Here is a 16,447-nt window from a genome sequence, read left to right as displayed (position 1 = left end):
CACAGTTTCTTTAGTCACTCATCTGTTGTCGGGCATCTAAGTTATTTCCAGATTCTGGTTATTATAAATAGTGCTGCTCTGAAAATAAAAATGCAGAAGGCATCGTTGTGTTGTATTTTTTTTTTTTTTGGTATTAGGATATATCACAGGAGTAGTATTGCTGGATGATATGGGAGCTCTTTTTTTTTTTTTTTTTTAAAGAAATATCCATATTGCTTTCCAAAATGGCTGGACTAGACAGCATTCCCACCAGCAGTGAATGAGAGTTCCTTTCTCCCTACATTTATACCAGCAGTGGTTGTTCTTGTTATTTGTGATATGTGCCAGTCTCTGTGGTGTGAGATGATACCTCATTGTTGATTTGATTTGCATCTCCCTGATGATTAGTGATGTGGAACATTTTTTATAGGTCTTTTGGCCATCTGTATTTCTTCTTTGAAGAAATGTCTGATTCCTCATTGGGCCTGACCTTGTCCCTTACAGAGAGCTCTGGTTAAAGGAGATCAATTGTGTTGCTCCAGGACACTCCTAAGCCCCATTGTTCAAGCTGATCTCCCCAGTGCCTCACCTCTTCCTCTTCCATGTTCTGTTACCTTTCAAATATCCCAATTTTTCTTTTGGTCATATATAAGTACAGTTGTGAGGAAATAAAGGCTTTCTGGTCACCAGTCTGGGGCCAGTTCTTTCTCTGTCTTGAGCTGGGAGAATGAGGGGGAACATCCTCCTGGGAGGATCCATCCTGGGAGGAGGAAATGTACCCTTACAGTCTGACTGAGTCAGCACAACTGACCATTAAAATCATCATGATAAACTAACTGAAATCCATGGATTTAAAAAGCAAAATAGACAATATCCCAACCTCAATTATTCTGTTGAGGCTTTAAAAATTAACAGGTGGGGGTTTAGGGCAATAGCACAGCAAGTAGGATGATTGCCTTGCATGTATTCTACACAGGATCAAACCGCTGGCATCCCATATGGTCTCCTGAGCCTGCCTGGAGTAATTCCTGAGCACAGATCCAGAAGTAAATACTGAGAGCTACCAGGTGTGACCCCTAAACCAATAAACAAACAAACAAACAAACAAATAAATAAATAAATAAATAATGTGTTTTGCTTGTTTCATTGCAAGCTGCCAATCTCAGTTCTCTTCCAGGTACCACATTCAGTGCCCTAAGCACTGCTTTTCAAATACCACAGTTTCTGAATTACAAAACATCACAATAATTTATTTTTTTGCTTTCTCAGTCAAGCTAAGAAGTGTTCAGAGCTTGCCCAGACTGTTCCCAGAAATCACTCCTGATACTGCGCAGGGGATCATAAATAGTTCTGGGGATCAAACATGGATGAGTCACATGCAAGGTATGTACCTGACCTGCTGTCCTTTCTGTCCCATAATCTGTTCTCAAATACCCTGCTCCCCTCTTCCCAAACTTCTTACATTCTAACAGTTTATGCCACTGCCCTTCTGGACTACCCCCTGACAGCCTTTAATCAGTTTTCTGTCTCCATGGAGCTATTTTTCACATATTATATAATGAAATCATACACTATGATCCCTTTGGGGTCTGGCTTCATCCAGGCACATAATACCTTCAAGGCTCCTGTGGATTACACAGCAGTACTTTGGCAGAGTAACAGACCTTAAGGTATCTTGCTAATTTATTCATCAGCTGAAAGACCTTTGGAAGACTCCATCTGGGGACTAGTTTAGACAACCTTGCTATTAACATGCATGTGCATTTTTTGCACAAAGTTAGGTGTTCACCTTTTTAGAGCATATAACTAGCAGGAGGATTGCCGAGTCATATGTGAATTCTACATCTAAATTTGGGGAGTTAACAGTATTCTCATAGCATCTGCACCATTTATTACAATAGCAGTTCCAAGATTCTTTGTATCTCTGCCATAATGTTTTAGTTATAGCCCATCGCCACTACCAGCGAGGGAAGGTTGTATCTAATCACATCTAAGGACTTAAAGATTAAGAACAATCCTTAAAAGCTTTCATGTGATTGGGGGAAGGGGCATTTGTATACCTTCTTTGAAATAGAGTCTATTTAAAGGTAAACTTCCACCTTTCATAAAAAATTAGATTTATTGTCATCTATTAACTTCCAGGTCTGCAAATATTCTCTATGTTTTTGCCTACTGGGCCCTCATCAGATATATGTTGTGCAATTGCTTTCACTGATAATACGTGTTGTCTGTTCACTTCATGATAGTATTCTTTCATGCACAAAAGTTTTAGCTTGATTGATATCAAAGGTATCACTTGTTTTGATCATATCTAAAAAGGAAAGACTATCTTTAAAGATCTTGCAATTTCCCCATTCCATGAAAGTTTTGTAGAAGCACCTTTAGTACATACTTGAATCCATTTTTAGTTTGTTTCTGTGTATTACATAAGGCAGAAATCTAAATGTGTTCGTTTACCATGTAGAATTTTTTTTTAATTTTTGGGCCACACCCGGTGATGCTCTGGGGTTACTCCTGGCTATGCACTCAGAAATCGCTCCTGGCTTGGGAGACCATATGGGATGCTGGGTATCAAACCCAGGTCCATTCTGGGTCACTCAAGTGCAAGGCAAACATCCTATCGCTGCACCATCGCTCTAACCCCTACAGGTAGTTACTTTGAAAGCATTTCTTGAAAGTAGTTTCCTTTCCACACTTGAAGATCTTGACATTGTTGTTAAAAATCAGTTGGCTATAAAGCAGGGGGTTATTTTTTGGCTTTAGATGTATTCCATTGGACAATAGGTTTATTGTTATGTCAGATATATATTGAATTTCTTACTATCCCTCGACATTACTTTGAAATTGGGAAAAGTTCTTCAACACTGTTATGTCCCAAAGTTATTTTCTACCCTGTATCCCCTCAATTCCAAATGAATTTAAAATCACGTGTTGATAGAGATCACATTGAATCTGCAGATCAAGATGCGTAGTACTGCCATTAAAATAATAAATTTCTTAATCTATGCCCTCAAGATGTTTTCTTTCATTACTTTTCTTCTCTAATTGATGATGCTAATCTTTAATATCTTCATATGTAATCTTTTATGCAAATTAAGATTAAGCCTAGTAGAAAGCTTCTAAATCCTTTTACTCTATGATCTCTCATCGTATTATTAATAAATATTTTCCTTTACATTGTGCTACATTTCAGTTTATGAAAGAGAACTCTGATTTTTATCAATTCCCTTAATATATCCAGATAAGTTAATTCTAAAGAGGAGGGTAAGGAAGAAAAGTATAAATGTATTAAGAAAGTCCTGAGACACTGCCTTCCCCACTGCATTAATGATTTATACAGGTACCAAAGATTAAGAGTACTTTGCTCCCATTCCCTTATATTGTTCAGTCTGGGTTGGAGACAATATTACAGTTTCTATGAATGTATACTTTGCTTACTGATTTGCTGCATCAGGAAGTATCTTTGGGTGTAGATTAATTATACTCAAAATATAAGCAACACAACAGCCTCACCTTAGCCCAGGACACCCCCTTTACAGTAATATGTCCTAATTTGAATTCTTAGGAGGACCCTGAGATGCTCACGTTGGTATCTCCAAAAAGGTCACTTGTAAGAATTATAATCAGAGCAAACATTTGTAGTGTTTTCTGAGTGTTTGCATCTATTACTCTGTTACTGCATATGAAAAATAAATACTTATCCTTAAATTATAATTGAACTAAACTGAGAAAATTTTAGTTAACCTCTTTAATCATGGCGCATAACTATCAAATGCCAGAGGCAGAGTTTGAAGATTTCCAATGGCTCTTCTCTAGTACTTTGTTCTCATGTGCACTAAGGAACTTAAAGGAATATAGATATGTTTATAATACTGTAATTGACTTGTCAGGCTTTAGAAGGCAAGTTTGAGGTAATTAGATATCAAATTTTATGCAGAAGGAAGGCAAGCTTTTCTCACCAGTTTAAGACATTCATTTTATCATTGACTATCCTATTTTCAGTCAAATAATCTTTCTCATTTGCAGATATTATTTATTTTCATACATTTAATTAAGAGAAGACAATCATAAATACAGTATACATGGGGGCCGGGCAGTGGCGCTAGAGGTAAGGTGCCTGCCTTGCCCGCGCTAGCCTTGGATGGACCGCAGTTCAACCCCCTGGTGTCCCATATGGTCCCCCAAGCCAGGAGCGACTTCTGAGCACATAGCCAGGAGTAACCCCTGAGCATCATCGGGTGTGGCCCAAAAACCAAAAAAAAAAAAAATACAGCATACATATAACCATACATAACTTCACCATAACATGCTAAATATAAAACATAAAAAATCATGTGTTCCTTTGTGAACCAGAATGATAACACAAGGGTAGGGCATTGGCTGTGTATGTGGTTGGCCCCAGGACAAACTGGATTCAATTTTCCCCATCCCTATATGGTCCCCTAGCCTGCCAGGGGTGATTTCTGAATGCAGAGCAATAAGTACCCTCTGAGCTATGCTGGGTGTGGCAAGAAAGAGAAAGAAAGATAGAAGAAATAAAGAAAGAAAAAGAAAGAAAGAAAGAAAGAAAGAAAGAAAGAAGAAAGAAAGAAAGAAAGAGAAAGAAAGAAAAAAAGAAAGAAAGAAGAAAGAAAGAAAGAAAGAAAAAAAGAAAGAAAGAAAGAAAGAAAGAAAGAAAGAGAGCGAGAAAGAAAAAAGAAAGAAAAAACAGAATGCCTGGAAAGAAAGAAAGAAAGAAAGAAAGAAAGAAAGAAAGAAAGAAAGAAAGAAAGAAAGAAAGAAAAGAAAGAAAGAAAGAAAGAAAGAAAGAAAGAAAGAAAGAAAGAAAGGAAGGAAGGAAGGAAGGAAGGAAGGAAGGAAGGAAGGAAGGAAGGAAGGAAGAAGAAAGAAAGAGAAAGAAAGAAAGAAAGAAAGAAAGAAAGAAGAAAAAAGAAAGAAAGAAAGAAAGAAAGAAAGAAAAAAGAGAAGAAAGAAAAAGAAAGAAAGAAAGAAAGGAAGGAAGGAAAGGAAGGGAAGGAAGGGAGGAAAGGGAGGAAAGGGAGGAAAGGGAGGGAAGGGGGAGGGAGGGAAGGGAGGGAACGGAGGGAGGGAACGGAGGGAGGGAAGGGAGGGAGGGGAGGGAGGGAGGGGAGGGAGGGGAGGGAGGGGAGGGAGGGGAGGGAGGGAGGAGAGGGAAGGAAGGAAGGAAGGAAGGAAGGAAGGAAGGAAGGAAGGAGGGAGGGAGGGAGGGAGGGAGGGAGGGAGGGAAGGAAGGAAGGGAGGGAGGGAGGGAGGGAGGAAGGAAGGAAGGAAGGAAGGAAGGAAGGAAGGAAGGAAGGAAGGAAGGAAGGAAGGAAGGAAGGAAGGAAGGAAGGAAGGAAGGAAGGAAGGAGGAAAAGAAACAGAATGCCTGTCTGGAATACAGGCGGGGTGGTGGGGAGGAGGGAGTGGGGCATTGGTAGTGGTGTGTGTTATTTTCTATACTGAAACCAATTATAAACATGTTTGTAATCATGGTGCTTAAATAAATATATTATGAACATCCAAAAAAAAATCATGTGTTCCTAAAATTCTATGTATGCATGTTTGTACCAATTTCATGAAGAGCACTTCATATATTGGTGAAATTTGTGGACATTTTTTTAAGTTTCTATGCCATACTAAACTAAAAACAAAGAATATTAAAATATACTGCTCAGCCCCAGATTTATGTGATGTCTTTGATTAAATTCTAATAAAAATTCCAATCCATTCTTGCAAAGACATGATCCTTTGAAAAAGTAATCAATAAGGCCAATAGAATGATGAAGCAAACCATCTCATTTCCAAAAGTACTGAACCAGGCTAATAACAATGTGAAACTCTGACAGGCCTGAGAAGCTGCCCACAAGTGGGGTGCACCTTTAAGGGGTGATTATCTATTTCCACCCAGCAAAAGCGGTACACCTTCCCTCAGCAAAGCCTGGCACAAGGAAGTGTGGAATTTCATAGGTCAAGTCTTCTTTCCTTCAGAAACTGCTTAAGCCCTTTCACTGCTGAGTTTTTGTTTACTTTTTCAAAGCGCTGCCAATGCAAATGAGCTCTCTTACTAACAGCTAAATAGTTTCCTATTAAATTTGATTGTTTAAAAAAATCTCCACTGTTAGTACTGTTTGTCATTGTTTAGTTAAGTTCCTGGAGTTCTACAACAACAATTAATATAGCAGACATTCCAGGCATTTTTTTAAAATCGTGCATTCAATAAGCACTTTATTATGCAGCATTTATTTTTCTCAATAGAAGTCATATTATCAGCATTTTCTACAAAAAATGTGTTTATGCAGTGAAAAAGCTTTAAATAAGATCAGCCTCGAGTGGAAGGCAAAGTATCCTGTGGGCGCACAGTAAATGATATTTAAGGGCTGACTGGCAGGAAATTCCATTTAATCCAATTGAGTTTCCTTTGGAGTCTCAGCTATTATAAATGCTAAGGGGATGAGAGAGATTGCCTTCCATGTAGAAAAGTTTCCTTCCTTTGCCAGAGATAGAAATTTTCATCAGGGTAGTAAAAGCTATGTGGTTTTTCTTCTACACCATCACATATTGTATTAATTACATTTATGGAGTAATATGCAAGTTTATTAAGTGACATGGAAGGTTCTGGAGAATATAAATCTTTAATTTATGTATATAGAATGGATTTATTCTTTCAATAAAGCTCATTTTGTGCAAAGTATTGTGTGTGTGTATGTGTAAGAGAATGAGTGAGTAAAGGAGTGCATGAAAGAGTAAGAGAGAAAGGGAGAGATTTAGGAACTTGTTCAGTACCCCTAGAGGACCAGATCTTCGATGGAGAAAGAAGGTTGAAATATGTTAGAGATATATTGATCTTTCAAGATATAATAAGAACATTCAATGTTTAAAGTTTATTTCAAGAAGTGACAGTCTAATAATATGCAGGGAATGGGACTTTGTGCTATAGCAATACATTAGTTCATGTTTTCTTCTTAAAAACTCTAGGTGAAAAGAAGCTTTTCTACTGGCATAGAAGTTTTATGTGTAAAACCATTCTAGTACAGAGGGTTCATATACTAAAAATATGGGAAAACATTATGTAGGTTCTCTTATATGCTAATGGAAGAGAAAAATTTTAATAAAATCCGTGAAGTTAAAGAACCAGGCCAAACTTGCAGTTGATAAAAATCAGAATCACTTCCAAAGAAGCCGAGCCTCAGTCACACACCCACAGCTGTGTTATCTCTCTTTGAGAGGCAAATCACGGGCAACTGAAGGGGCTTATTTTCCAAGGGCTCAGGCTGGCTCTAGAGGTTTTCTTTCTGCTTGTGTCCACACAAATACTTCATGGCCACAATGTGGTCAACTCAGATTCCAGGTTTGAAAGAGGCAAAAATTCTCATGTGGTAAGGCCAGAGTAATATGGCACAGTGAGTAAGGCATTGCTTGCTTTGCATGTTGTTGATCTGGGTCTGATCTCCGGTATCCGATATGACTCCTTGTGCACTGCCAGGAGTAATTCCTGAGTCCAGAGCCAGGTGTAATCCCTAAGGACTGCTGGGTTCGGCCAGCACGAACAAACAAATTTTGGCATGTCCTCCAATGCATAAGTTCTGCCGATTTGATAGGTACTGGGAAGGTTCTTTCTCAACAGTAACTGACAGTAACTGGTTTGGAGATGGACGGGGAGGTTGTGCTTGGGAGTAAAGCTGCAAACGCATAAATAATTTTCTATTTTGGACCAGACTGCTATAAAATTACAGGGGACTATCAGTCACATATCAGACAACACAGGACAGAACGTTTACACAACTGTCAGCTTCTGTTAGTTTGTGCCAAAATTCTCTGTCCTTAAAATTTTCTATGGAAACTCTTGATCCTGTTTAAAAACAAATAAACAAAAAAACAAACAAGCAATAAAACATGTGGGTGATCTCATTTGTTACTGAATCGGGAGTTCATAGAGATGAATCTAGTATTCCAGATGTCTTGTCAAATTTCTGCTATACTCCATTGCTTTTTCCAGCACCACTTATTTATCAGGACTGTAGGTTGCTGCATATTTGCTCTGAAACTTAACCTCACTCTATGCCCGACTCGCTCTGGTTTTGACCTGATAGGTCCACATGCATCACCTCTTGCTTGACTTGATTCCTCTGAATAATGAGGTCAAAGGATCTTCCTTCCTACAACCTACTTACCCTGGAAACACTGATTTCTCCTTATTTTCTCTTATTCTGATGAGTTCAGTTAACCTAAGCTAATTTATTGCGCTTCTTAAATATTGGAAATCAAGTTCTATATTCTGTTTTGTATTAATCTTTCTATTAAATTTCTAGAGCTTTTATAGTGAGGGCCATAGTTATCTTCTTGAATAAACATCAATTCAATAAAAGTTGTATTTTAGAGTGGTCAGAAAAATAATACAGTGGTTGATGTATTTGATTTACATGCACTAGGTCTATGTTTTATCCCTAAAACCCCAACTAGTTCCCTGAGTCCTACCAGGATTGAACTTGGGCACAGAGCCAAGAGAAAGTCCTGAGTACTACTGAGTGTGGCCGCCCCCAAAAAATAAAACATTCTGAAAAATTACCCTTTAGAATTTAAAATAATCACTTACATATTAAAATATTTTTCAAATTACTTTAATAAAATAATTTGAAATAATTATGAAAAATAATCATCAAGAAATTCATGTCAGGAGCCAGAGTGATGGCACACAGGTAGGGTGTTTGCCTTGCATGTGATCGACCTGGAATGAACCCGGGTTCCATCCCCAGCATCCCATATGGTCCCCTAAGCCTGCCATGAGTGATTTTTGAGTGCAGAGCCAGAAGTAGCTCCTGAGTGCCACCATGTGTGACCCCCCCAAAAAAAAAGAAATTCATGTCTACTAAACAACTTCTGCAAGAAATACTAAATGGCCTTCTACAAAAGGCAAAGAATACCATCACTTGGAAGTAGTTAATTTTTTTTAATTGTGGGAAGGAGAAAAATAACATAATCTCTTAAATGATCTGAATATTTAATTGACAATATATCTATAATATACAAAATCATGGATCTCAAGACAAAATTATTCAAAATAAATAAGAGGTAAACACAGACAAACATCATGAATACCTGGAGTTCATCCACAAAAGCAAAAATCATTTCATTAAACATTCATAGGTTGAACTACGCCATACAAAATGAGAAGGAAAATAAAAAATGAAGCCTGACTTTCTCTATTTCCTATAGGGAAACACCCTGAACTTCAGTACAAACACAAGGTCAAAATAAAAGCTAAAAAGCCACTCTCCAATGCAAATGGTACTCTGAATACAACTGGGCCAGCCATACATCTATCAAATCAAACATATTTTAAAAAACCAAAAGGAGTCAGAGAAGGATATTATGTAATGTTATCGGGACAAACATATCAACATATCAAAAGGACTTATGTTTATACATTATTAAGAACACATGTGTCGAATGAAGAAGCATTAGAATATATCAAAAATTTACTACAAGGCCCTACTAAACGCAAGATGTATGGCAAGAACAACGTTACAAGTAGCTATTAAATCCCTTTCACCTCCTGAATAAAAACAACAGCCTCAAATGAGTGGCTGACAAGACCCAGGCTTAATAGATATTTACAGGGCTCATCAGCCCACACAAACCCAAGTACACATTATTTTCAGGTGCACATGGAACATTCTCTAGCAGAAACCGAAACCACAGCTTGTGACACAAAAACAAGTATCAATAAAGTCATGAATATTTAAAATTCTATCATGTATCTCCTTTCCAGCACACAGTGCTCTGAAAGTAGAAACTAACCATAAGAGCCGAGGAAGCTGGGAAAATTAACATATGGACACATAACAATGTGCCATTGAGAAAAACTATTAGGGTCTAATGAGGAAACCAAAGAAGAAATCACAGAATTCTTGGAAACACAAACAAAATTGAAGATACGCAGCTATGAGAACATATGGGAAGTAGTATTAAGTGGGAGTTTCATTGCAGTATAGCTGTACACCAGAAAGCAAGAAATAAGCACTCTAACCTCATGTCTTATGGGAGATGAAACAAATAACAAATAAAACCATAATAAGTCAGAAGAAGGGAGAACAAATAAAAACTAGGAAAAAGTAAATTTCATTGAAATCAAAACACAAAACGTTCATTAAAACCAAGAAGAGACACTTTAAAATAAGAAGCAAGTTTGGCAAATCAGGTTCACCAAGAGAGAAAACCCCAAATAAAGGGGATCTGAAATGAAATGGCAGAAGTTACCACAGAGACCACAGAAATACAACAGATAATGAGAGACTACTCGGAATCACTTCATATTACTAAATTGGAGAGTCTAAAAGAAATACATGCATTTTAACAATCTTCTAATCTCTTAACATTGAATTAGGGAGAAAGAGGAAGCCTGATCAGGTTAAATACAAGCAGGGAAACAAACAGTAAAGAAAGGTCTGCACCAAAACAAAAGACAAGATACAGATAGTTTCATTGGTAGTTCCTACTAACTCTTAAAACAAGGACTCCCCATAGATGTCCTTCTTTGGTCTTTGGGGGAAAATGAAGAAAAAAAAATCTTTCTATGAGTTTCTATGAATTTCTATGAGACCAGAATTGTTCTGATGCAAAAAAAAATAGAGAAAAGCCATAGAAAAAGAAAATTACATATCAAAATCCGAATGGTAATATATGCCATGTTTTTCACAAGACAAAATTCAACAATATTGTAAAATATATGACCATTTGGAACATATTCCAAGGACTGCAAGAATGATTTCTATCTATATACAAAAATGAGTGTAAAACTTACTCAACAAAAGGAAATGAAGGATCATATCAATAAGTACAGAGAATGCTTTGTGACAAGGTCTATATCCATTTATGACCCAAAATTCTTAAGATAGAAGGAAACCTTACATAAATATAGTAAGATTGATATAAAAAAAACCACAGTGAATAAACATTATACTCAACAGCACCAAAAAGGAAAGCTTTCTCCTCTAACTATAGGTCTAAGACAGGATGTCCCACTATCCCCATATTCAAACAAAAGAATTATAAGTTTGGCCCACCAGCTATTAATCAAACAAAATAAAAAAGAATTCTAATTGAAAATAAGTGAAGTCATTGCTATTTTCATGCATAATGAATACTGTAAAAAATTTGTCTTATATTTCTATCTATAACAAAATTACCATATTTTCTGATGTATAAGATGACTTTTGAAACAAAAAATAGTCAACCGAAAATCAGGGGTCATCTTATACAACCGAGTATATCCCGAAACAATGTTTCAATATGCTGCTAAATGAAAATTGTCCTGAATATTGCCACAAAACGAATTTTACAACTCAATCCTCCACCAATCACTGGCCCCAGGAGTGCTTGGACCGCCTCTCTAACTCAGCCAATCACAAGCAGGCTTTTTTATGCATGCAAATTAGACAATGTTCTGGACCCGAATCTACACCTGTAAAAAGCCTGCTCAGATTGGCCAGAGTCAGATGAGGACGTCTATTATAGTATAACCTTTGGACCTTTGCTTGTTGTGATTGGCTCACTGTGCTACATACAGTTGCAGCACAGGAACGTTCTGTCTGATACAGTGAATATAGGCCTAAACCTATGTTTTAACTGCAAAATTAGGGGGTCGTCTTATACTCCCAGTTGTCTTATACACCGGAAAATACGGTATGCTATATTTTATATCAGACAACTAAGAAGAGAAATGGGAAGAAGCTTTACAATTACGTAAAAAATAATCAAGTGTCTAGGAATCTGTAACAATAAGGAAAAAGATGTAGAAATTAAAAATAGGTCACCATTAAAAGAAATAGGAGAATATAGAAAGTCTACATTTTGTGGGAGAGTATATTTTTATTGGCAAAAAGGAAACGCTTTTGCATGTAGAAGTCAACACGTAGACTCAAAATTATTTTGAAATTCCTAATCTCTAAACCTAAGGTAATCCTTTCTAGATAAGATGGATACAAATCAGTGAGATTAAGTGAAAATGATGGGTTCTCCTATTTTTCTCTCATTTTATATTTCCAATATGGCATTCTGAGTCTTCCTAGAATGTTTAACTGAGCAATAAAAGTAAACTGGTTTGTTGAGGACTCAAAGATTGAACTTAGTACAGAGGGTTTCTTTCCAAAGAAAGAGAAAAGGATGAGAATTCATCTTGGCCTGCAGTGTGGGAGAAAGAAAAACAAATAAAATTTAAGCAGTTTCCTGGTGCCCACTTCTCAATATGTCACGGTGGGAGGGAGAACACTCTTACACATTGCTTTCCATCTCTTTGACTGAAGTCTGTCAAAAGAAACAACAAAGGCTATCCCTTAATCCTTTTCACCTTTTAGTGGATGAATCCATCTATCCTGATGGGAGTAGAATAAAACATGAACCTCAAACATGACTAGTAGGCTATCTCTCATGGACTGATCTAAGAGAAAGTTTTTTTTTTTTTTTTTTTTTTTAAATAGGGGCTCTAGGATTGGGGAGTGGTTATTTATTCTAGAGCTCTATTGGAAGCATCGGTGGCATGCAATGTGAAATACTAGGTTTCAAAAAGATAAAACCAAATTCAAGAGGTGACATTGGAGGCTGGCTGTGCAGAAAGACAGTTTATTGTGCTCTGTTTAATGGAAGAACATGTGGTATTTTCCCTTTGAATCAGTATCTGTGCTAGTGTTTGATATTGTGCTCCCCTATCAATTGAATAGAAATGGAAACAGCCATAAAATTAAATCTAGTCTAAACACCCAAAGGAAATTCACCTTTGACCTGTGATTTCTTCTTTTGCAAAATACGCTCATGTCCTTGCATTCTTGTAAAACAAGTTAACAAACAATGTAGGGAGGGACAATTAGGTATGGACTACAGCTCCCCACATAATCATGGTGCCAGTTAGTTATATGGTAGCTTGGACTTTCTGTTTCCTTTTTCTATGCAACATATTAGTCATGATATGTGATTTGTAGTGCTGTTGAGAGGATGGGAAATAATGCATTCAATCTACTTAGCACAGTGATGATAAATGGTTAGTTAATAAATGGCAAATGCATGATTAGGCAAGTTTTATTAGGAGGCTATAGTTTATTCCATTCTTTCATCCTTTGAACAGCTCACTATTATATTTTGGCATTAACCAGGCTTAGAGGCAAGATCCTTGTTCTCAAGGGTAGCTATCAATTATAATGCGGGATAATAATTGCTATGAAGAATTAAGGGGAAAGTAGGTGCTAAGAATCATTAGAGAGAAAGCACTGAGATGGAACATGAATGAGAGTCCCCTCCCAGAGGAGGTGATGCCTGACTCATGAAATTCATTGGTGAATAATATTCAACAAGCTGTATGCTTTTGACAGTGCATATAAATATTTTGGAAGATATGACAATAAGGCAAATCACTGGAAAACTGACAGAGCATGTAGGGTTAATATATGAATGGGGGAGTGAATCATTATTACAGATATTAACAATAGGTACCCAATCAGATGTATTATCAGAGTGTCACTTTCTAATCTACAAATTGACATTGCCAATTACAACCAAATGATATTTTTTGTATTTATGTTTTAATTGATGCAAAAACTTTAAAGATTTTTCAATGAATACCTTGCACATTGAAGCTATCAGTTTCCCAGGATAAATTTAAATCAAACAGTCATTGCTTTTTTTCTGACATCAGACAATTACTAATGACCATCATCTACAACAGAAACAAACTCTTGTTGGACAGAAAGAAAGTCTCTTCTCCCCTTCTACAAGGGTGACCTTTCACTGGTCAACTGAAAAGACAGTATGAAATGTGCCTGGCAGCCTCAACTTCTCTCCTTCTTTGAATGTCCCCACACTGTTTCTTCCCAGACCCTGAGGTTCCAAGAAACATGCCCCACGAATGGGGAAATCAGAAGACAAAACAGCATCCTTACATAGTCAACCAACTTGGTTTCAGTTTGGGGATTTTGTATTAGGAAGCTGACTGGTCCACATGTCCTTCGCATGGTTTCAATAGTAATAATGTGGTTTTCCCAAACCTGATCAGCCTGTTTTAGCTTTCATTTTGCTTTTTTCTTTTGTTGTTGGTTTGTGTTTTGGTTTTTGTGCCAGACCTGATTGTGCTTAGGAGTTACTCCTGGCTCTGCACTCAGGAATTACTCCTTGTATGCTTAAGGAACCATATCAGATACGAGGGATAGTATCTGGGTGGGCTGCTTGCAAGACAAATGCCCTCCATGATGTGCTACTGCTCCAGCCAGAGCTTTCAGTTTGTTTCTACCTCAATCCAAAAAAAAAAAAATAGATGCAGTTTTATTTGCCCATGAAATCCCAATCAATCTCTTAAGAGATTAATTAAATGATAAAAAATATTTATTACTAAGCAGTTGTGTTCATATACTCATTTCTACATGTAAATATGCATGAAAGGAAAAGCTAGATAAGCAGATACATTTCACATGTATAGTCGAGAAGGTGGATGCATGAAGATAGGATGACCTTTATCTTAATAAATACAAGTTCACCAGGGTGAGTTTCTGTCAAAATGCTCACAGAGTTGAACAAAAGTCCTTATTTTAGAGCTGAGACTACATTGCTTGTTAACCATTAAGAAAGACCTTTTGGCCTTTCTGCATTTCCTCCCACAAAACTAAAAGCAGACTAAGCAAGGGTGACAGCACTGGTAAAAGTGATTGTAGTGACATTTTAGATCTGTCAAGTCTTTCTGTAACTACTGCGCTGTCTGTTGCCTAATGAGATGCAGCGCATAGTAACACAATGAGAAAAAACCCTTTAGACCTCTTGGTACAGTCCTCTGAAGGGGGTTATAATTTTGAAGGCTGCCACTTTCTGCTGGACAGTGGACTCTTTGGGCAGCTGCTGAATCGCAGCAAAATGTCTCAAAATCAATATTCCTTCTGGTCATAATCATGCAAAGATTTAGATAGACTGGTCTTCTGCTAATGATGGGTAGACTTTTAACATCTCTAAAACTGGGATTCATATCCAGAGCATGTTGTCTGGAAAGTCAGATTTACTTTCAAGATTTGCTTTGATCACACTTAACTCCCAGGCATTCAAAATACAATTTGCAATAAATGGACTTATACTATCTAAAAACTATTTGGCTTTGCATACTATAAGCTTACATTTTTCTGTCAAAATACTATTGCAACTATTGAGAATGGTGATGAGGCTTGGACATTTCCAGTGGAAAGATGATTGCAAGAAGATTTATATTAAGAATACTTGAATATATAAACTTTCAGATTTGGGAAGTACTGGGAAAATAAAAATCAAGGTATGCCACCTTTAATAATGATATAGTAATAGCCTATGTGTGTAGTATTCCAGGCACCACAGTAGGAACAATTATGAAAACTTCATTGAACATTTTCTACTCCAAACAAGATTTGTTCCCTCTCTTTTAGGCAGGTGAAATGAGGTGAAAATACCATGATCTCAGATATGACTAGAAAGAGTCAGAGCTGAATGCATTCAGATTAATCTCTGCATCCTGGCTTTGGCTCTTCCTAGCGCACAGACATCCAGAAGCTTCCAGAGAGAGCCTGCAGTGACCCGTAAAGTACCGTTTTTCTCTCTCTGGCAGTTCTGTAACTATGTCTATTGTCCAGTTAAAAAAATTAGATTTACCAAAAATTCAAAAGAGAAATAAGTAAAGCTAGAAGTCATCAGAATTTCATCTTTACCCTTAGGATAAGGACCTGTCTAATTTCCTCACTCTTTCTTTTCTATTTTCCAGACTTTCCATGGATTGGTCTAATTTTTTCATGTCTGTTAATATTCCCTAAAATAAATTACAGGGAATTTCAAAGCAAATGTGAAAAGTTACAAAAATAAAACTTTTTTTAACAATAAAAATATAGAAGAAAAATGCTTTTAAAAGCAGGAAAATACACATAAACTTAGTATAGGCAGATATTTTCTTTAAGAGGACAAAAAGCATACCAATCTTAAGAGAATAATCCACATACATGCAGGCTTTTGAGCATGTGTATGTTTGTGTATGTGTGTATATGTACTTTCCTGGTTCTTGACTGGTTCTCTCCATAACTCTCATCAGATCTAGAATATACAAAGAATCAATAGAGTAAATGCAGATGATCCATTTAGAAAAGGGCTAACAACCTTTCAGATATAATTCCAGAAGATGTCTATGTAGAAAGCAATCTTAGGAAAGAATCCTTAGCTTTGATCATTTCGGTGATTTTATCAGTTTTAGAAAAGATAATTAGAGATCACAGAATTATCCTAGACAGCCTCAGAAATCTAAATGAGAGAAGACAGACAATACTCAATGTTAGTAATGTGGCGACATAAATAGAATTCTCATGTAAGGAGCAGTAGAGTATTAAAACAATTTGGATAGTTTTTCTAATATCTAATAAATTTGACACTATAAATGACCTAAGACATATCAACCTCACTCCTGGTATAAACAGAACAAAAC

This window comes from Suncus etruscus, chromosome 8, assembly GCF_024139225.1.
Source record: "Suncus etruscus isolate mSunEtr1 chromosome 8, mSunEtr1.pri.cur, whole genome shotgun sequence".
NCBI classification, from domain to species: domain Eukaryota; kingdom Metazoa; phylum Chordata; class Mammalia; order Eulipotyphla; family Soricidae; genus Suncus; species Suncus etruscus.
This window is presented reverse-complemented; position numbering follows the sequence as displayed.